This window comes from Protopterus annectens, chromosome 2.part2, assembly GCF_019279795.1.
Source record: "Protopterus annectens isolate FY-2018-M chromosome 2.part2, PAN1.0, whole genome shotgun sequence".
Classification (NCBI taxonomy): domain Eukaryota; kingdom Metazoa; phylum Chordata; order Ceratodontiformes; family Protopteridae; genus Protopterus; species Protopterus annectens.
The window spans coordinates 188,440,524-188,462,598 of record NC_056730.1 but is presented as its reverse complement, the minus strand read 5'-3'; the positions used below and the strand labels follow the sequence as shown (position 1 = coordinate 188,462,598).

The following is a 22,075-nucleotide window of genomic DNA, read 5'->3' as shown; positions in this document are numbered from 1 at the left end:
TCGGCTAGGTCAAGGTAGGCAGTATGCACTATTTTACCCTTGGCCATTGCTGTCATGACCTTCCTGAAGAAGTCCACTAGGTTGAGAAGGCAAGACTTGTCCTTGACAAACCCTAACTAGTTTGGGTCCATTGTTTGTAGGTTACCTATGTTGTCATTTACAATATCCATGACTATTTTTCCCATAGCTTTGCAGCTCAAGCTAGTCAGGCTAATGGGTCAGTAATTCCCTGTGTATGTGAATGGTCCTTTCTTGTGCAGTCGGATACCTGCACTACATCACTGTGTTAGTGAAACCACATAGGTTTTTATCATTTAGTAACAGTCACTTAATTTTCAGTGTAATGGAGCTGACTAAACAGTAAAATAGACATTTGCTAGTAAAAAGATGTAGTTTCAAATTACGATGTACACAAAGTTATATAATACTTCTTGGTTCCTCGTTTCACAATCACTGAGAACATTTTTCATTCCTATGCATTTCATAGAGTATGTGGTGTTTCAGACTCAGTTCTACTAGCTGTGATGTTTTCTAGCTACTTGTAAATTAAATACTGACAAAGGAGTAATTATGCTTAACCCGGTGAAAAGAAGCATGAAGAGTATTTTCAAAGTATTTTTCAATATAAATTATCACAGTACCATTCATGAATGTATATATAATGAAATATTATCCAAAAGCAATTAAATTACATACAGTTTGAGAAGACTGAGTAATTCAGAGTATATTATAATTATGTGCTATTTAACAAGATAAGTCCTTCTGTCCTTGGGGATGTGGTTTTAGCTATACAGGTTAACCAGATTAAGGTCTGCAGTAGTAACAATTTTGAGATTATGAAATGCAGCATTTTACTTATTATAGCATTTAGACCACAACTGTTAGAAGCAAGGTTTCTAAAGCACACCTAGCAGAACAACTGTAATATGTAAGTGTGGAGTTAGACTAGTACAAGAATATTTGTTCTGAAATAAAACATTAAAGTATTTTGTGTGTTTTAAAAAAAATGTATGTTAAGATGTACCACATGTAACATTTCTGTAACATTAAGCACTAAAAGAAATCTGATTCAGACATTCTCATTCAAAGAAAGTACAAAAAATAAACTTATTAAGAACCTAGGCCAAAATGCAGCTTTAATGACTGCATGAACAAGATATAGGATTCAGGTGGGTATGGGAGAGATCCCTTCTATAAGGCGTCCACATGAATCAGTGCATTCATACACCCTATGCACTTCAACTTAACAAAAATAAGATAAATTAAATAGCTTAAAATGGTAAATGACTGCATGCTAACTGCCACTACTCCTGAAAACTACAAAATAAGATGTTCCGTCCCAATAATCAAAAGGAAGCTCATCTTACTTCTAAAATAACAGGGAATCAGAAAAGGTGAGGGACAAAAAGAAAGTTATCTCATCAACTGAAAAGAACAAGGGAGTTGACATTTGCTCTAGAAAACATTAATATAAAAATAGAAGGACTGTGCAGACTTTTTGTTCCCTAATCCTTTGCTGTTTTACTTGAAAGAACTTGAGGAACTCAGCCAAGATGCTTCGTATCATCCTGTGGGAGCTGGACACATGACATCTGTTAACTGAAGAGTTAGAAAAGAGGCCTCGGTAGACCCTTTGGCACTTCTGTGTATCTCATGTATAAAAAATGGTGGAGCCCCAGCTGTCTCGTAGTGTTCTATTATAGGTTTTCAAAAATGCCGTTTGTTCATGTAATGAATATTTTCAGGGGAATTTTAGTAAAAGGGGTACGTGATATGAGGGTGAAAGCTGTTAAGGAAACGTGTAACAGAAGGCACCCATCCCAATTTGTACATTAGTAATTTATAATAAGTAGCCCTAAAAAGTGTCTATATGTGTTGCCCATCATTCAGAACAATGTGTTGCTGTCACGGTATCTAAAAATGTTTCACATAAAGTCCTTTTCTCTTGTGTTATATCTGTGAAAATTGTTTCTTCTGTTTCTTTGCATCATGCAGACACAAAATAATTAAATTGATCTGTTAAATGTTAATAGTAAAAACTAAATTGCTTAAGAAAGTAGAATAACACACCTAATATATATGTATATATACATATATATATATATATATATATATATATATATATATATATACATATATATACATATATATATATATATATATATATATATATATATATATACAGATATAGCTATAGATATATATAGACACACACACACACACACACACACACACACACACACACACACACACACATATATATATTATGCACATGTGCAAAGATATATACATACACACATATATATATATATATATATATATATATATATATATATACACACACACACACACATATATATATATATGTGTGTGTGTGTGTGTGTGTATATATATATATATATATATATATATATATATATATATATATATATATATATATATATATATTTATATCTACACACACACATCATGGGCACAACCAGTAATTTTTAAAAAGAAGTCATATTATTATTATTCCCAGATAATCATATGTGTTAATGTGTTTATGTTAGCAATCTTTGCCAAAGGGATTATATTAATACTTTCTGTGAGTAAAGTAGCTTGGAACCTTGGAACACAAAATCCTGAATGGCCTCTGTACAACATATAACAGTTTGTTTACATTCATGTACCTCATATGTCACTAAACACTACTGTCTGCTTTAATTTATGGCATGATATTACTGAATATTTTGGAAATCCCATTAAACTTGTGGGACAGCATTGTAGTACTTACATGAACATACATTGCTTGTGCTATGTCTAACTCTGGCCAGCTTATGTCTTAGTGTTCCATACAAGAAGCTAATGCACTGTACTGTAGACCCCTTACCACCTGTTCCAAAATGCTGAAGACTGTGCTGTGCTTAAGCCGGCTGTATTACTATTATGATTGTTGTTGTTGTTGTTATTATTGTTGTTGTTGCCTTAAGGCTCCTAATACTATGGTTCTCACAGTGGATTGGCTTCTCTCCTACAAAGTGCATAATACCTCCCTTGTTTCATGTGTGATAGTGAATTGCAGGCCTCAGTTGATCCACAACTGTTCAATATATAACCCTCCCAATAAATTCAGTCTGCTGAGTATGCTAAATTTAACAATGCAAACCTGCATGTGTGATAATTACATAACTCACATAAATGGTATCAACTTGGTAAAAGGCAAATGAGCTACATAAGTACCCTGTTTTATACAATGTAGTCAGACTGCTAGTTATGACTTGGGGGTTCCTGTAATAGGTTCATAGGCTCATAGGTTAGTACTAAGCTAAATGCCCTTGTGGGCCATTTTAAGTCTAGCCAATTACCCCATGAGAGTTTCAAAGCCTACACCTTGTGTCTGTAAGGCAAAACCTTAACCATTATGCCAGACTCCCACCCACTGTGTATGTCCTTGTACATACTCTGCACTAACTCTATCAGTGTTTCTGGGACTTCCGTATATTGCAGGACTGCCCAAATCAGCTTTTTCATACTCTTCCTCCAAGTCTGGGAATGCTCATTTGGACTCCGTCTTCATCTGTAGACACTTCACTACTATCTGTCTCACTAACAACATCGGATGGTCCATGCTACTTCCTGATTTGAATCAAAACTGTGCATATCTTATCTTACTTTTTTTTAATGTTTCATCCTTTCTTGCACTTTCTTGAAGTGTGACAGGAGTTTGCTACCTCTATATTGCCTGCAGTTGAAAATGTGCAAGATAAGGTAAAAAAAGCCAATGACATCACAGAACTGGATGTGAGATGATATAACAAAGGACAAGTTGGAAAATTACAATCTCCTGCATCACCATACATGCTTACGCTGCAGTTATATCCACAATAATATATGAATAACAGCAAATGTAATCTATGAATAAAAGCAGACTGATTGAGCTCCACATATACATTGCACAAACACAAGAAATCAGTCATCTCAGTCTTCCACTGCATAGGCTGATTGTCTGTGACTGCAAGTTGTCTGTATCACGCAAACCAAGTGTTGAATAAACTTTGAGACACTAAGTTTTCTCATCATGGACCACAGTGAGAACTCTACCTAACTAGACTAATGGGGACTGATGTCCCTAAGAACCTGAATGTGTACAACTAAAGATCATATGTGCAGAAATCATTATCAGGAAGTTACAGTTAGAACAGTCATGTTCCTGGACCTTAAACCTCAAGCAAAACTCGACTCTTCTAAAAGTACACAAATGTATACATCCATGTACAAGCAAATAGTCCGCTAAATCTATACCCTCAATAAACAAACTGACCAGCCATGATGTATTCAGTTAAAATGAAAAGAACTGAAATAAAAAAATTAAAAAATGCTCCCATCCAATGGGTAAGATGTTTACCTCACAGACACAATGTACAGGATTTGAGTCTCACCCTTGGAAGGGAAATTGGTTAGGCTTAAATGACCCACAGGGCATCTAACCTAGTATGATCCTACTCAGTAATATAGTAGTCTGCTGTTGAAATTCCTTACTGTAAGAGTGACATAGTAGATGCACTTCACTTCCACACTACTTTATTCCCAAAAGGAACAGTTTATTTTGGTTGCACACAGTAGGTCACAGCAAACTTATTGAGTGTATTACTGTCCTCTGCTCTACAACCCAATAAAGTTAAGGAAATCTACTATTCATAGCATTTTCAGAGAACAGAAAAATTTTTAACTGGTGGACTTAAATGATTACAGTCATTGCAACAAGTGTATAAAACAACAGTGGTAAAATTACATCTGTCATGGTGTATGCAGCTAGCTCAGTACTTAACGATGAACCTATGATAAGCTCCAATGTGTTTACTGAATTAAGGATGTTTTTCCATGAGCTTAATAAATAAAGAAAAAGATCATGTTTTTCTGTGAAATTTTCTAGAAATATTTACTCTGCCAACCTACCTTGTCTATGGACTTTTCTTTCCTGTTGTATGTTAATATCTAAGCTGTCCTCTCTTCTTCAACTTCCATCGTTTTTTCTATTGATTTTCATTGAGAACATAATATTTCATTTGAGAAAATGGTATTTAGATGCAATTTATTGTATTAATTGTGTTTTTTCTTCAGTATTCCTACACCAGTTATTATTTTGTTATATCAAGATATGTGTATGCAGTTTGCTTATTAATTTGATTAACCAGAGTAGAGTTTCTATACTGCTTCTAAAATGATACCACATTGTGAGGAAATCTTCAACTTGTAGACCTATTCTAAAATAGATGTGTGTTGATAAGCTTAAATAAACATTGTAGAAGTGTGGTTGAAGACAATTTGTTATTTCTTGACAGGTTATGCAGTCTATGATATTATTACTATTTGGGGTGAGGGGTCCATCAAACCATATTTTAATTATGGTGGCTTGGCTTTATACATTCATCTGCTCATTGACTGGAAATTGGTTAGGCTTAAAATGGCCCACAATCGCAGCTAGCCTAGTTCTTAACTATGCACACTGATCCACTTGGACCATTTTCAGGTTCAGTTCAGGGAATCTGTAATATTCAATTTATCTTAACAAGTAATATAGCTAAATTGCTATTACAAGTACTGCACACAAAACACTTGCACTGGAAAGAACAAAGAATAACTATATATGCACAATGAAATAAGTAAAATGTAATCCGATATGGGGGGATGATGAACATAATGTGCCTATCAATGTTTGGGCCATCCCTAGCAGAACATACAAGTTGAAACATGTTGGGAGCCAAAGTGTCAGCTATTATTTCCCTGTTTCCTGGGTAGGTGGAAAACAGACCTGCAGTTCCTATATTTTTAGTGGTTGCCTGGGCGGCAAATACAGGTGGTAATGGATCCTGGATTGTAAGGTTATGAGCTGCAAATAAGCTGCAACCTGCAGAGAGGAATGTGAGTCTAAGAACCTCCTGTTTACTGCTGAGTGACTTGAAGCAAATTGCTTAACTAACTAGTGAGTCTTACAAGGTTAACAAGGTTAGACTAAGTAACTAACCAAGTAATTGGATATTTATATGATGTTTTACCTCACTGCTAATAGGTATTATGCAGAAACCTTCCTAGAAAGGACAATGCACATGAATGCCTACACTGTGTACACCAAGTGTATACAGTCTGTATTCAAGAACATCCCTACCACATTTTTTGTGACTTCTGTTCTCTCAGAATGATTACACTAAGTGTACATGCACTGTTCACTTTGTGGTAATATTTATAAATTCCCCTCGATATTAAGGCTGCAAGAAAATCAGCAGGAAAACTTAAACTAGGGTGAAGAAGGTGTGAGTTATGCTTCTGTTGTCTGTTCACTCAGGTCAGAGTACACTTAGTATAGACATTAATAAATCCCAGGGAAACTTTCATGCAGTCCCCTAATCAGCAAAATATTGAAAATTTCTTTGATTAGAAAGCATTATGCTAAGCTTTTTGATTACTGTTTATTTCATTTTGTGTTCGAGTAATTTCGATAGGCTTGTGCCCCTAGGGGGAGCTCATAGACAATAATTGTACTGAGTAGGGGAAATTGGACAGGGAGATTGCATTTACTGAGCTGGACATCAAGACAGAACAGTACTGGAGAAGTGGGTGTGCATAATAAGGAAAGTGCTGTGAATTCAGCTGCAGTCTCCAGTTCTGAAAGGCTGGGGTGTATGCCTCTTGACAAATAGACTGTCATTGTATTCCTGAGAGTGTAATATAACAATTTGGCTCAATTCAGAGTACTTTTCCTTACTGCACACAATGAGAAGGTGAACTTGAACAGGGTAGCACATATTTTTCTTAATGATTTAAAATTAATGGAAACTGTTCCTGCTTGCAATATGACAAGTCAGATAGAAACTTATGAACAATCAGTAGGACTCAAGATGAAGAGATCAATTTGCTCCAAATGGTGCACATCAAAAAGGTTCCAGTGATGTCAGGGAGAGGTTGGTTGTAAGTGGGGTAGGCTGCAACTATATGGGCCTGAGACTAAAAGAAGGGAGATTTGGTAAATGACATCACGTTTCAGCTACTAACATAACTGGACATTTAGCTTGGGAATTTTTACACTCCAATGTTGAACTTGTGAAGTTTATACTCAGATGCATAGCAATAATGTGTTTTTTTTCATATTTATCCTTTAATGACTGGGTTGGTCCCACTAAGCTAATAGACTCCTTTTAGGGAATTTGTAGAAGAAGGAGAGGTAGTTGAAATAGGATATTCTGAACATCTTGCAATGTGGCTAGAGATAAACAAAAACAAGGAATATATAAAATAGCAAAGGAATAAAAAGGTTAAATGGGAAAGTATGGAATGAAGAAGGAAAGAGGTTAGTAACACAGTTATGGAACGATCATACTACTATGAGAACATTTTAGAAAAATTGGACTGAACGGTGGATGATATCTAAGGAAAAAAATATAAGAAGTATTTTTTACACTGGCAATATGATGTGGGAAAAGTAGAGAAGGAAAAATATAAAAGAACATGATGCATTGGAAGATTTAGAACATAATGACATAAAATACTTCGAGAAATTAAAAGAATTATGTGAAAGAAATCAACAAATAAAAAATGTAAAAGGAGAAACAGAAAGAACTCAGGAAAAGAGTGCGACTAGTATAGCATGTCTACAAGAAATGTTTAAAGAAAAAAAGAAGGTAGCGAAAAAATATGGAAAGTAAAAAAGTTAAGAGAAAAAGACAATAAGGAGTTGGAAAATGCAATTCCTTTATGAGCTAGATAACGTATAAGACAAGTAGTTATCGATTCAGCTGCAGGACCAGATGGAATAGCATATGAAATGTATACAAATTTAAGGGATTGGCAAAAAAGAATATTTTGTAAAGATTCTGAATGAATAGTTAAATGAAGCTTTTATGTAAAAAGAATTATGTAGCACAGTACTTAAATATATAATGAAGAAGAAAGATAGAAGACAATTAAAAATGGAAGACCAATAGTAAAGCATAATTACTATATAAAATCTTTATGAAAATACTACAAAAGAGAGTTTAAACTAAAATGGAAAGTATTATGGAAGATAATATATATATATATATATATATATATATATATATATATATATATATATATATATATATATATATATATATTATATATATATATATACATGGGTCTACTCTGACCAATTGAATTAACAATTTTGCTTGTCCGGTTTCGCGAATGCACATTTCTCCAGAAATGCATTTTCACAAAACTACAATTCACCAAGTTTGTTGTTGGAGATTGCAGTACAGTGGAGATAAGGGAATTTGTCCTTTTCCCCACTGTAGTGCGAACTTGGAGTTGTTATATATTAGTAGTGGAGGTACGGTGGATGCAGGGGGGCTTGCCCCCCTGCATTATTTAAAGTAGTGTATTTTTATTTTTTTATGTCCTCGAGTATATGTAGTCAAGAATTATTAATGATAGTTGCAGAAATTGTGGATGATATTATGAATAGAAAAGAAGAAGTAAAAATCATGGTAGGAGACCTTAATAAGGCATTTGCTACAATCGGACATGAAATCTTATGGGTAATGATGAAAGAATATAAGTAACAAAAGGAAATTATGTGTGTCAGCATGTTGTAATAATAAAGTTAATATACTCATAAATGTCTGGTTAATCTAAGAGGTACATATAGAGAATGGTGTAAGACAGGGACACCCAGCATGTTGTATACACTCTCTTAGTTATGAGTGTAATAGTATGTGAAATAAACAAAATGAAGGAGGCGGAGTATATAACAAGAGTTAAGAATTCCAGTACTGTTAACATTTGCAGGTAGCATTACAATAATTGCAAAAATAAAATTTCTGTAAAAGAAGTAATAATTTTCACTAATGAGTGTCTAGAGGTGATAAGAATGGCTATAAATAAAGATAAAAGTAAATATTTAAGTGATGTAGTAAAGAGAATGTATATATTTTACAACAAATGAAATCTCTATGTTAGTAATAACATTTGGGAATAAAGATCTAAGTAGACTTTAACAGGAAAAACAATAGTAGAAATAAAGCAAACTTGTCTTTTCTGGAGAACATATAAATTATCATTCAGAAAAAGGCTTATATGATGAATTCAGTACTGATGGGAAAATAGAATACTTAATAAGTGCATTTATGTTGCCAGCAGTATTTGAAAAGGAATCATTGCAGATAATTTTTTTCATTTATATGGGATTCTAGATTAAATCTAATAGAAGAGGAGTTTTGTTTAAATAAAGAGAAAGAGTGTTTAGGGTGAATTAACCCAGTGGTATGTGCTGCTTCATTAAATTTGTACAAAGTGTTAAAGTTGGTAAATTAAAAAGATAAGAGAGTATTAGTAAAACTGTATAAATATAAGTCTGATAAATTTGGGGGTATAGTAGAAAAGAATAAAAGAGAAAAAAGAGGGTATAAAATAAGAAATTAAATGTTACCAAGGAAAATTTTTTTTGTAGAAAGTAAAAACTGATGCTATAGAAAAAATAATAAAAGTATGGTGTATGAATGTAATGATAAAACATTACTTGTCAAACTATGAGAAAATCTAACAGATGAATAAAATTAAAGCTTTAAAAGTAAAAAGCAAATGGTGTAATAAAAAAGTAGAATGTCAAGATTTTTTCTGGAGACTGGTTACCAGTAAATCGAAATATGCCATACAAAAAGAAAAGTGATAGATTGTTTACATTGTCAAGAAGAAGAAACTATTGAACATGTGGTTTTGAAATGTAAAAGAATAAAAAACTTATGGGGAAAACTGTGTAAAAATGATTTTTCCAAGATGTAAAAGAAGTGAATAAAATAAACATGGATATGATTAAATATGGATGTTATAAGACTAGAAGTAAAGAATATGTTAAAAGGATAGATAAAATGTTATTTTTATGTCAGTTGGGTTATAGGGAATGAAAGAATAAATTAAATTATGTTTAATGGTAAAAGGATTTTTAGCAACAATATTAAGTAAAATCAGACGGTGGCTATGGAAAAGAAGTGGGAGTCGAATAGGAATGAAAATTTAGTATGACTGTAAGGAAAATTATGAATATGTGTAAATATATTTATATATTTATACATATGTAAATATTTGTAAATATGTAAATAGATTGTAAATAAAAGTTCTTTTTTGCATATAAATAAAGGAACCCTACTCTTTTTGATAGGTGTCATGGGATATTTTATATCCAGCTGAACTACCACCAACTCAAGCAGATGAGACTTCAATTTAACATCTCATCCAAAGGATGGCACTCCCAGGAGTGTTTAGTGTTAGCAATTTATTTATCTGATTTGAGAATAGAACCATAGCTTTCTGTGGCAAAAGAGAGTGTGTTGCCTGTTGCTCCACTGACACTGTCATTTTATTTATTTATTATACATTTGTTAACCAAGTAAGTCAACTGTTCAGAGGACTCTCTTCAGCTACAACATGGGCTGTAAGGCAGCAGTGCAATAATTAGAAAGCATAAGGATGCTTTTACAAACAAGGAAATAAGCATTCTGAATGTAGCATTGTGAACTAAATATAAATACATTTCCAAGGAGGGTTTGCCCCAGGATCAAGTCTGGTGGCATGGATGCAGTCATGATATCACCAAAGTGAAATTTACCATATGTGCATAGATGTACAGTGGATATAAAAAGTTTACACAGCCCTGTTAAAATGCCAGTTTTTTGTGATATAAAAATGAGACCACAATAAATCATTTCCCACCTTTAATGTGACCTATAACCTGTAAAATTCAATTGAAAAACAAACACATATGTTAGGGGAAAAATATAAAAAATAAAAATGTGCAATATGCTGGTTCCATAAGTGTGCACACCCTTACACTTATACTTTGTTTTGTGCACACCCTTAAACTAATACTTTGTTGAAGCACCTTTTGATTTAATTACAGCATTCAGTCTTCTTGGGTAGGAGTCTATCAGCATGGCACATCTTGACTTGGCAATATTTGCCCACTCTTCCTTGCCAAAGTGTTCCAAATCTGTCAGATTGTGAGGGCATCTCTTGTGCACAGCCCTCTTCAGGTCACACCACAGATTTTCTATTGGATTTAGGTCTGGGCTCTGCCTGGGCCATTCCAAAACTTTAATTTTCTTCTGGTGAAGCCATTCTTTTGTTGATTTGGATGTATGCTTAGCATCATTGTCGTGTTGAAAGGTGACATTTCTCTTCATCTTCAGCTTTTTTTGGAACTGTTCATAATTCCCTCCACCTTGACTAAAGCCCCAGTTCCAGCTGAAGAAAAGCAACCCCAAAGCATGATACTGCCACCACCATGCTTCGCCGTGCAGATGTGAAGTTTTGTTTTTGCGCCAAATGTACCTTTTGGAATTGTGGCCAAAAAGTTTAACCTTGGTCTCATCAGACCATAACACATTTTTCCACATGGTTTTGGGAGACTTGTTGTATTGCTTTGCAAATTTTAACCAGGCATGGATGTTTTTCAGTGTAAGAAAAGGCTTCCATCTTGCAACCCTACCCCATAGTCCAGACATATGGAGAATTTGGGAGATCATTGTCACATGTAGTTCACAACCACTACTTGCCAGAAGTTTGTGTAGCTCCTTCAGTGTTGCTGTAGGTCTCTTGGCAGCCTCCCTGACCAGTTTTCATCTTGTCTTTTCATCAGTTTTGGAGGGATGCCCAGTTCTTTGCAACATCATTGTTGTCCCATATTTCCACCACTTTTTGATGACTGTCTTCACTGTGTTCCATGGTATATCCAATGCTGTGGAAATTTTTTGTACCCTTTACCTGACTGATAACTTTCAACAATGAGATCCGTTTAATGCTTTGTAAGCTCTCTGTGAACCATGGTCTTTGCTGTAACATGCAATTAAGTAAATGTCAGGAAAATCCTACAAGGACAGCTGAATTTTATTTGGTGTTAATCAGAGTCTCTTTAATTGATGGCAGGTTGTGCCCTAGAAGACTGAATGCTGTAATTAAATCTAAAGGTGCTTCAACAAAGTATTAGTTTAAGGGTATGCACACTTATACAACCAGCGTATTGTATGTTTTTTTATTTTTTATATTTTCCCCTAATGGATTTGTTTTTCAATTGAATTGTACAGGTCATAGGTCTCATTAATGGTGGGAAAAGTTTTGAAATGATTTATTGCGTTATAATTTTTATATATCACAAAAACCTGGCATTTTAACAGGGGTGTGTAGACATTTTATATCTACTGTATTTTGAGTATTGCCTAGTTAACAGAACATATATACATTAATAACCCCTCCTCCCCCCATAAGTCTAGTAGCCTGCTCTACAAGTATTGTGCAATAGTTCACAAGAGAACTAAATATTTGAACTAAATATTTGTCTATTCATTAAGTGAAAAAAATTACCTCATCAAACTTAAATCAATATTGTTAAAAACCTGACATGCATCATTTATGGTACATTAACATAACTGTAGCTTACAGTGATTAGTGTAGCTTGAAATAGCCAAAATCAATTTTTGATAGCCAAATGAATCTTGTGATATGTGATGCTTAAGGAACACACTGAGTTCAATGATATTTATTTTTGCCTTAATTACTTTTGAATCAAGCACATTTTATACTAACTATGAAATGATGGAATGAATCAAACAGTTTTGGCCAATGTGTCACCAGTTTAATGATAAACATTAGGCTGCTTCCATTGGAAAAGGGGGTTATGCAGTGACTACAACCCAAACAGCCTGGTTCTGATTAGCAAACTGACCATTGGAAGAGACAGTCAGGGAGCAATATGAATGAATAGCCAGTGCTGTCCTGTCCTTCATGGGAAAGAGGGATGTGGAAGTCAATTCATCCTTGGCTAGTTGATCCATTTTCTGCCCTTCCAGCACTGGAATCAAACATCAAAGGTATTTAAGTTTGCCATCAGGGGATTCTCCTTGTACATGCCTAACTCTATACACATTTATTTATTTATTTAACATTTGTTAACCGGGAAAGTCCAACTTGGAACAAAGCCAATTTTCAACGGAGGCCCAGGGAGAAATGCTCCAGATGCATGTCTTTGTAATGTGGGAGGAAACCCACACGAATGCAAGGAGGACATGCAGACTCCACACAGAAGGCACCCCAGCTGAGAATTGACCTGGAGAACCTCTTGCTGTGAGGCGACAATGCTACCGCTGCACCATTGTGCAGTCGCAGTGTCTCAATGAGTGTTTTCATAGGAGGGTGGGCAGTTGTATAGCATGTAACTGTCATTGAACTCCATGAGTGATGTGAATGCAAAATTGACATCACCCTGAGGATGAGCACATTGTACACATTTGTTTATTTTCCACCTTGTCGGTTGCTGCACTCTGTGTACCTTAGGGAAAACTCCCCACTACTCTCTTATGAGAGAGGTGAGTAGGGACAGTCTCTTCACTCCTCTGCTACCATTGCCAGTTCCAGGATGTGCCCCAGCTACTATTAAAACCCAGGTTGTAGTTATGGCTTTATCACTCTATTCTGGCTGAGCTGGCTGAGAATCCCATTTTGTTAGTGATAGCTAGCAGTAGTTAGTGAATTTCTGATGTTCGGCAGACAACCTACTAGTTGACAGACAACAGACAACCTGTTAGTCAGCCGAAACTATCTGACACAAACTGGCTGGCAAGGCACAGTAGCTGACCCATGACCCTGCTGTACAGGTTGATAGCAGAAAATGTACACTGTGGGCTGATGGCTTGAAGATTATCTTAAAGGACAACATGATTCTATTATTAAATGTTCAACTTCTCTGTCCTTTTTCTCATTTACTGTCCCTGCTATGAATAAACAACAGTACAGCATTTAAAATATTTTAACTCAACTGTTTCTCTCTACTAGAACAGTATCTTACTGTACTGTGGTGGTTTCACTTTCAAAAAACTTTTATCCCACCTTGGAAAAGCTTGCTGCAGTCTCCAATTCACTGATGTCATCAAGACCACTGAATACAGGTAGTTTTCTGGCCAATTCCCTCTCCAAACTTACATTACTATGAACGTCCTAAAAATCCACACATTCTGTATGCCACAGTTCCATGGTCCTTCTCCTACCCATACAGAAAGTAAAGGCTAGAACAAGGAAACAGTACATAAGTCAAGTCTCTTGCTGTGAGCTGTCAATCACAGCAGGTAACAGCTCAAATTATCCTTAGCATTTTGACAGCTAGGGAAGTTAAGTGTGAAGGGGTGGGAGCTGAGTTAAAGTAGTACAATTCAGGCTTCACAAAAGACTACAGCTTAGCTATTTTAAAAATAAGCAGCAGTAAAAAGCACTTTGAAAGTCTGTTCTGTGGCATTTGCACTGTTTGTGTTTTAAGTTGTCTGAACGGAGTGAAATGTTACTTAAAACTAACTGACTAAAAGATAGCAGTTTATGCATGAAAATCAATGCAGTGACAGGAGCTTAATAAAGAAAGAGGTCAGCATGATGTAATTTTTTACAGACAAGCACTGCATTGTGAGATCCCTATCAGAATTACTTCAGGATGCTAAGCCCCATCTGGTCAGACACAGAAATTACTTATAAAAATATTTAAAAACCTGTAAATAGTCTCAGAATGGTGTTAAAATGTAGGAAACACCAAACCATGATGAAACATGTTTTTTGAGTCTGTGGGTGCAGTTCTCCTTTAAAGACAGCAAAGACAATTGCTAAGGGTAAAGAAGTCTGTACTCTTCTTGTCCTTACCAGTATTTCCGCCAATGCTATACCGCCCCTTCAGGGAAGTAAGGGTACCGCCACAATGTCTGCTACTCTTAATTGCTACTACCTTTTAGCCTTTCTGTGCCACAATCTACTTTACCTCTCTACCTTCCTATTCATAATGTCCCTCTTCTCCTTTAATTCGTGTTTCCTGCCAAAATCCACTGTTTGGCCAGATGTTTCTGCCACTGATTCTTAACAGTAAATCTTATCAACTTACTTACCTAGGATATGCATCTTTCTTTTACCTTTCCCTTTGATTCTACCCACTGCCAGGTTTTTGATATCTCTAGCTTGACATAAACTAATGTATACATCAGCTGTATCCCATCTGGTGAGGACCACTCCCTCACCTTGGCTTCAATTCCAAATTAGCATACACATCTTCTGCCCTATAACTGTTGGGCTCTATACCATCTTCCACACACTGATCAACTTGCCCTAAAGAGGGACTACTTTCTTGCCAATAAAGCATATATGCGAATTGTCTTCTCGTGAATTGTTACACCTCCTGCTGCACTTACCTCATTTTGGCCATCTTTCCTACGTAATCCCAACTGGCATTTTTTACCAGTGATGCAGAAATTTTATGTAAACATTCTGTACATGCCTTATGTTCCTCAGCCTACCACAAGGCCACAGTACCTCCACCTTCCATAATTTGGTTTCTCCTACCCAACTATTTTTGAGTTTCTTTATCCTGTTTATCCCTTGTGTTCTAATAAATCATTCCACAGCAGTATGTTCCTACCTTTTCTGCTTTCAAGCCACATTTTCTTTCTTTTTTTTCTTTTTAGGGTTATTCTCTTCCACCATTCCTCCTTTATTCTGTCTTGCCTGTCTTACTCCCTGTAACCCCCTTCAAGTCTTTGTACTCCAGGCTAGTGCTCTTCCAGTAACCCAGACTTCACTACCACTTCCTGAAATTATTTCATCGTATCTCACTTCCTACTCTCCTACCTTATCAACCAGGAAGTGAACCCCTTCTCTTGCCACCTGCAGCACACCTCACATCAGTGTTCTTCCGCTGGCTCTTGGCCAGTCATCTCAGAACAACCCTTGTCTTGTCATGGCAGCTCCTTAAGCCTTTTTCTCAGTCCTTCCACATGGCTATGGCCACCGCTTCCCTAGTCCTCTTTGATTCCTGTGTTACTCAGATTTGATTTTCATTCCTCACATCATCTGATCCTTGTTTGCTACCATTATGTATCCCTGCAAATCTGGAAACTACCACACCAGTCATTCTCTCCTTGCTTATTCTTGCCCCACTTTCCCTTCAGAAGTATTTATCATAGTGTGTTAGTATTATCCTTATCTGTCTACTTGAGTTGGCAACACACCAGTGTGGCCATCAACCCTCAAATAATTTCTTCCTTTCTTGTTGGATACCCCACCTTCTATATTCACTTGTCCAGCATGCCATCTATTGTGGTGCTCACTTTTTCTCAGTTTTCATCTGAATTTCTGTGTTTGTAAAGTATCTTAATTCTTTCAATATTGCAGTGCCCCACCTGTCTCTGATAGAGCACATTTCTCTTCTTTACTTGAGTGCATCTTAGTCTTCACTGCTCCCTCAATTCTTTGAAAGTCTTTAGCACCCTTTCCAACAACCTTTCCACATCAGTAATCAACAACATACAGTCATCTGCTAGGAGAATGTCTTGAGACCCAGATCCCCTAAGGTATGCCTAATGCTATAGACTAGCATACTCTTAGCAGTAAACAAATAGCAGTGGTAACACCAGGTATCCTTGTCTTGCACCCAATTCCACCCTTGCTGACAGTCCACCAATAATTATAAGCATCCTGTATGTGGAATTATAAAAATCCTTTACCCTTTTAACATAGGCTCTTGATCCAAAGTCCTTTTCCCATGACCATGGAAAGGAAATCGTGTTTCAGAATGTTTTTTGGATATTGGGATAATGGCACACAAACTGAACCCTCTCCATATTTCCCAACCCATTTGGCAATCACCTGATCATGGTCTGTAGATGATCTATCCTTAGCAAACACTGGTGTAACTCCAGTACCTTCAGTTACTCTCTGTAATCTGTCTGCTAATACCCTAGTGAAAATCCTTGCATCTGCTGACAGAAGTATATGGGTCAGACGTAGGTTGAACCCGCTGGGGTCTCTCTTGTTTGATAGCACTATTAATATAGCTTCCTTCATTGTGCCTAGTAAATGTCCTATCCCCCATAAGGCTCAGTACATAATTCCTTCAGTAATTCCACTGCCGCCATCCTCAGTTTTGTGTGAAAGTCAGCGAGGAATCTATCTGGCCTTCCACTCTCTTAAACACCGTTGAGTCCACCTATGCAGTTAAGCGATCTTCTCCTTGATAAAAGCCATTCCTTCATGTACCCTTCAGCAGCATGCATCTGACCCCATTCTCTTTTTCTGCATATTTTCATAAAACTAGGCAAATGTTCCCAACATCTGCTCCCATTTACTAGCTTTACTAGCTTTACTACCACTTGACGAGTGGATGGGAAACAGAAAGTTTACCCCGGGGATCACTTCAATGACTCTGCTGGACAGAGGCACAGGGAACTAATCTAAGGGAGTGGCGAAAGCCAACACATTCTGGCTAGGCTTAGAAATGCCTTTGGGCAGATAGCCTAGTACCCACCTGTGAACCTATGGGCTTCCTTCTTTTTGCTTCTTCAGCCTTCATACTAATATATTTGTCACTATATGCCTTTTTGCCCCTCTTCTGTCTAGATATGTCACCATGTGTTTGTTCCATTACTCATTAAGTCTATTCAGCGGTTCCATAATTGCAAATCTTAACTTCTAATTCCCCTTATCTCCTATATACTACTGTTTACCTTACCTTCAAATCTATCCTTAACTTGTCTTCCTTAAATTTCTTTATAGTTGAAAACCCTGACATATACAGTAATAGTCATCCTTCACGCTGTCTTCAGCCATTCTCGCCATTTCCCTCATTTTCACCATTTAAATGGATTCCATGTCTAGCGTCTTCCTTCAGTCTCCATTAGCCACCATTTCATTCTGTCCATTGCATGATATGAAATACTAAGTTCTGGTATTACCACCTTTTCCACCTCAGTTGCTGTATTGCAGTCCAGCAGAAGTCCAACCCGCATACATGTTGGTTCTACTAATACTGAAAGAATGTTTCCTCCACTCTGCCTACTTTTCTAATACATACACACAAACACACACACACACACACACACACACACACACACACACACACACACACACACACACACACACACACACACACACACACACACACACACACACACACACACACACACACACACACACACACACACACACACACACACACAAAAACAGACATTCTGATTTCTCCATCTCTGGCATTAGTCCCTCTCTGCTATGATTCTATCACTTCTCCTTAATAAGACTACTTCCTGAAAGGAATTTTCAAATACATTTATCTTGTCTGAGTTAGAAAGATGCCATGACCACTGCCTTGCCATCCTGTATACTCCCCACTAAGACCCGTCATGCACCTCTCCCCACTATACTTCTGTAATTAACCATCTAAGGTTCCTCTTCATATACAACACTATTTTCCTCTTCCCCCTAACACAGGCTACCCTCACTATATATCCATTCTTTGCTAAGGTCTACACGTCCCTCATTTTGAGATTTATCTCCTGTAGGATTTTCAGCCTCACCTCATCCTTACTGAGTCTTAACAGCATCCTGCTTCCACTAACTGGATGTCCTGCTTCTCCCACCCAATTCCAAGGCACCACCAGCATTCCTTCTACTACCCATTTCACCCCAACCCCATCCCTGGACACCTTTTAAGAACTCCACCCTCTCTTAGAAATGGACCTGGTTGACCTTTGGGTGCCAACTAAAGGGACTTAAGCTATCCTTCTTCTGCATGCCTAAATGGCTGCTGTAAAGTAGATGTGAACATAGATCTGCCATCCTGGGATTTAAAATCCTTTTCTATGACACAGCTTGTATCACCTAGATACTTTGCCTTTTCTCATAAGAGTAGCTCCTACAGCTGTTTTGCTTCTGTTACTGCCTCTCTTATCCTTGCCCACATTCTACATCCCCCAACCTTATACTCACTACTGCATGACCACAGTGGTGCTCCTGTATTCTAATTTACACCAAGCAGTTGCTAACCCCCTATATAATCTCCGCATGTTGCATCTTGTCGCGTCACAGTCTTCCAATCTGCCAGCCTCTCCTAGGACAGGGCCTTGCTGATGGTTAAGATTCAGTCAGAATGATTGCTGCTGTGTCATTAATCTGCATACGTGAAACAAAACCCATTCAGTGACCTGCCTCCAACTTCCAACTGCCTTAATATGATTACTGTAATTACATCCTGCTTACTGTCCTGCAACTGTTTCCTGTTGTTCTACATGCAGAATTACATCTCCTAAATGAGGAGTTCATCCTTATACCCCTTCCGTCTGCTGATATTTGGGTAGAGTCCAATACCCTCGCTCCTCTTCTTTACTCTTTAAGCCAGTAATGTGGTCAGTGACTTCCTTTGATATCCAGTTAATTTTACAATATCTTGCAAGTCGCTCTGTCCCCTCCATCTGCTAAACTCTTTAATATCTGCATTTCTATCTAAAGCGATGGGGTTGGCAGTTTAAAATTTAAGAGTACCCCAAATTGCTGAGCTTAATTATTAAGTCTATTTCTTGATAATCCTTACAAGGAAGGATTGCACAGAAACTGAGAAAAATCATCATTCATTGTGAATTATGTTGAATTTATTTATGTTCTGCATGTTTAAACCTTTGACTTAAGCAGGAAACAATAGCTGGAGTACAGAAAATGTTGTTTTATATTAAACTTAGGAACTTGCTCAGCCATCTGGCACAGACAGATAAAACCCTGACTACACCACAAATGACCCCTACTTAGCTAGCGCGATAAGGAACTATGTGGAGGAGGATGGCAAGTAAACAGAAGATATCAGCTTGCTCATCTGGTGGGGGGTGGGGGGGATATACCATGGCCTTCTCCAGTGGCAACATCTGCAACAATGTAAATGTATAGGTGCACTCTGAAGAGCCTAGTGTGCCTACACTACTAGAGGTTTGCTGCTTGGTGGGGATGGGGAGGTTGTCGGTAATTAAAGGTAAGCATGCACCTCCTGCTGCTACAGGGCTGGGGATAGGATGGTCTGGCCTACTCCCTAACACCTGACTATCACCTTTACCATACAATGAATGGTCGATAAAAAGTCTCACCACAATGGATTAATGAATGACTGTGTCAACTTGGTGTAGGAAGGGGGCAATTAGTCCCGTCCTTAGGACCACAAAAACAAAACAAAAAAAAAACGTAGAGACTTGAATGCAACATCATAAACAGAACAGGCAATAGCTAAGCCTTCCCTCCTCTGCATCACAATAAGGGGACAGTTATAGTTTGCCCACACTAGTTAGTGTATTATTGAAAATGCGCATAATCAGATTGAAGAACTTTTCTTCTTACAGATATCATTAAAATATTTGCCTTACTCTTTATTTATATGCTGGTAAAACATTACAAAAGTCTTTGTCATTTATGAAGAATGCAGAAATCAATTAATGTCTTTCTATACTCGTAAAAAATATGTTAACAGCCAAAGTACCATCCAGCAAATGGGATTTGAGAGGTTTTGCTTACTGGGTATTTTTTTGTCCAAGTTGCATCTCTGCCTTTCAGTTGCCTGATGCCACGTCTTTTCCTTCAGCTCATTCCTGGTACTCCACTCTGATTCTGGGACCACTGATAGGGTGGGAAGGGGAGTAGAAGGTCAGAGTTACACTGTACTATCTCCTGTCAGGGACCACCAGCAGAGTATTGGAGTAGGATTGTAGGAGTGTAGTGGCACCTGAATCATCTTTCTTGCAATTTGTAGCTTAGCTTTTTTATTAGATCTAACTCCCTGACGCAGTCTGCTGACAACAACATCATCATGCTGGGCATACAATAAGGAGTAGCGTCTTGCTTCTTCTCCCAAGTTACCACCACCAAAGCTTAGTGGAAGAATGCTTGGAACATTTTCACCCACCCACAATAGACATGCCCTTCCTCCCTGGGGATGTATGACACAATTCAGGGACTTCAATGACAAATAAAGACTCCAAATTTAGTAGTCAGGTAAAACATCCTTCTGAAACTCCTTCAGAGAGTAGGATTTTTATGCTAACAAATACAGTTCAATCTACTTTTTCTTCTGCAGACATTTGTGATGGATCTAGTAACAAACTGATTTAAACCTGAAAAACATTAGGGAAATACTGTGAGGGGTCATATAATTCCCTTAGAATTTGACTAGTTTTTACATAGTCTACTAAATATCTCAATCATCTAAGTCTCCTAAAATTTTGGACAGCACTCATTACCTTTTCTGGTATTTACAGCCATTTGTTGGTTCTTGTCCCATGTATGTAGTTTGAAAGGCTAGTGTTTCCTGGTTCTCTCAGCCATTAATAGATAACTACCCTCTTTGTCCCTGTCAATTTCTTCTTACAAAGGTAATCTGGTTCAGCATGTGCAGGACGTTTACACATTCTGTGCTTTATGTAGTTAAACTCCAGGAGCAGATAATTACATCTCATAGGTTTATAGTTCATAGGTTGTTACTAGGATAACGATCACTAGGGCCCTTACAAGGAGTATCATGGGCATCTATACAGGGGTAGGCATACTAGTAAGGAGGTAGCTAAGAATTTTTAAGGGGAGTGTTAGGATAGTACTTTTCCTATTGATGGTTTCTGTTGGTAAAGGACATGGGGGCCTAGACTGGGTTTGAATTTACAATTTCCCATTTAGTCATCAAGGTATTGTTTTAATAGTGGCAGGAATGAACTCTTGAGTTTGAATCAGTGTAAGTTTCTCAGTCCTTAGAGGGGTAGTTAAAGTCCTCCACAAATAGGGTGTTTGGTTGGATGATGAGTGCTTGTAGTAGGTTTAGGTAAGAGTCATGAGACTCTACGGGTATAGACGGTGACCTGTGCTAGCCATGATATGGTGAGGGACTTTATCTATGGTGACTTTCTTATGGATGAATTCCATTCTATTTAACCACCCTGCAGTTATGTTTGCTGTTAATGCAGATTGAGACACCTCCATCTTTGGGCATAGTCTGTCTTGTTGGTCTAAATGTGTGGAAGCTATGTAGCCCTGCACTACTAGAGTACTTTCTATGGCTTTTAATCAAGTCTTGGTCACAGCACAGATCTCTACATTATCCAGAGTGAGGAGAGTTTATAGGATGTGGACTTTTTTGTTTCGGCTCCTAGCATTGATCAACAATACCTTAAGGTGGTTTGGAGATTTTTTTTTCACTATGTTGGTAGTTTTTTTCTTTTTGGCATTGCCTAAAAAAGGCTCTAAGGGGGTGGGTAAAGATTTA

The 22,075-nt window shown here is 37.1% G+C and overlaps 1 protein-coding gene across 2 annotated transcripts in view; it reads left to right on the top strand.

Moving 5' to 3' along the window:
* Positions 1–22,075, top strand: part of LOC122795596 (regulator of G protein signaling 7 binding protein) — a 722,711-nt gene that overhangs the window by 680,758 nt on the left and 19,878 nt on the right. The gene's annotated exons all lie outside the window — the stretch shown is intronic.